Source organism: Protopterus annectens, chromosome 6.part0 (assembly GCF_019279795.1).
Source record: "Protopterus annectens isolate FY-2018-M chromosome 6.part0, PAN1.0, whole genome shotgun sequence".
In the NCBI taxonomy this organism is placed as follows: Eukaryota; Metazoa; Chordata; order Ceratodontiformes; family Protopteridae; genus Protopterus; species Protopterus annectens.
In genome coordinates, this window is record NC_056737.1 from 180,439,920 (window position 1) to 180,441,788 (window position 1,869).

At 41.4% G+C, this 1,869-nt stretch overlaps 1 long non-coding RNA gene across 1 annotated transcript in view; it reads left to right on the forward strand.

The window, feature by feature from the left end:
- Window positions 1-1,425, forward strand: part of LOC122804201 — a 70,221-nt gene extending 68,796 nt beyond the window's left edge. The window contains exon 3 of the long non-coding RNA XR_006365201.1: window positions 1,265-1,425. This is a non-coding gene — a long non-coding RNA (uncharacterized LOC122804201). The remainder of the gene's footprint in view (window positions 1-1,264) is intronic.
- The last annotated feature ends 444 nt before the right edge of the window (window positions 1,426-1,869 follow it).

Sequence of the window (1,869 nt, forward strand, 5' to 3'; positions counted from 1 at the left end):
TCACTCTGTCTCTCTCTCTCTCACTCTGTCTCTAATCCATCCTTTCTCCCTAAAGTAGTTTCTGAATTTTCTGTGAACCAGTCCATCGAGTTCCCAGTGTTTTTCCCGAACTATTCCAATAAAGGAGAATACTGCCTACACTCCTTGGATGTGCATAGGCAACTACGTTTTTACCTAGACAGGACTAAATCTATACACAAGACAGACCAACTTTTATCACCTTCTCTGACCCAAGGATGGGATATGCTTTGTCAAGTCACATTTATCAAAGTGGCTCAGAGATTGTATTTCCTTTTCATACGCCCATACAAACAAGCCTAGACCTCACAATATCAAAGTACATTCAACTAGAGCTATAGCAACCTCTGTAACTTTTCACTCCAGAGCTTCTATGGATGACATTTGCACAGCAGCCATTTGGGCTAAACCACACACTTTCATCAAACATTACAAGTTGGATATGGGCTCAGTGGTGCTGCAGAATGTTCTGCCATAAGGGCCACCCAGGTTTCTCAGGTAGCTTAGGATTCTGTCCCATCAGTAATGAATGGAAAGATGATTAACATCAGATAAAGAAGTTATGTCTTACCATAACGTTCCATCTGTGTTGTTGATCTTCTTCCATTCATCACATCCTACCCTCTGTCCCCCACCAAAGGCTTCTGATGGATCTCATGGGTCCTTGTGGTGTGTCAGGGTTTTTGCTCAGAAATGGCCTCTGCTTTATTTCTATATGTCTTATGCAAACTCTGTCTGAGGTAAGAGAATGGCATTGTGGGTAGGAGCTTAGAGTTTTTTGTGTACGCGAGCTTGGTATTAGGCTGACACTGTTCCAAGGGGCTCTGAAACGTACCCATCACTGATGAATGGAAGATAATCAACACAGATGGAACATTATGTAAGACATAACTTCTTTTTTTGAAGCCTATGGATCAAAACGTCATTGAAACGTTAAAAGAGCTCGTACAGGAAGCAACTGTTGAGTCGACTTCTTTCGCTGGATGACCATGACGCTGAGACCATGTTAATGTTTTTCAGTCAAATACATTTAAAAGACTCTCTGCTACATGCTAGTGGATGCGTGGAGTTCTGTTGAATGAAAAATATTAAAAAGGGAGTGGAATAAAATACTTGCATCACAAAGACTCCTGTTTCTTTTATTTCGTCATTAATGGAGAGCACCAAGGTCTATGAAGGATGTGATGTTGAGAATGTCGGTGTGACTAAACTGAGACATCTGACTCTAGATTTCATATCTTGACAGACAAAAGATTGTAGAGGACCTAAAACATACAGATGAGGAAGAAATTGAAGGTGAAGAAATGGAAAAGTGTTCTACGCTGTCTTATGCAGAAACTTTTCAAGCTCTCGAAATGGCATTTACTTGGCTTGAGAGGCAGGAATAATTTGATCCAAGACAGCTGCTACAACTGAAACAGGTCAGTGATTTAGCTGCTATGAAACAAAACGACTGATGTTAAGTTGTCTATCTCGCCTTCATTCTTGCTGGTTGGGATCGGAGCCGATCCTCGGCTCCGACTTGGCCATCTTCAATAGCTCGAGAGCTGTTTACTGGCTCGAGGCTACCCCTTTATCCCATAATGCCTAGCGATAGCTATCCAGATCTCGTTTGCCGCTTCAGCTGCAAGGGTGTCGTTTTTCTGGCTCAGGCTCATATATTTCGCTTTTTGTGTAAACTTTCCTTCCAAATTTAACATTTTTCTAGTATTTCTTTCTATTTAGAGTAGTTATATTCTTGTTGCTGTTATTTTTTTTTCTTGTATCTCGCCCCTGTGTTAGAACTTGTTTAAGTTAAAGAGTTCTCCCCGCCCCACCCTAGGTTAGCCGTTTAACTTAGAGGCTCTCCTT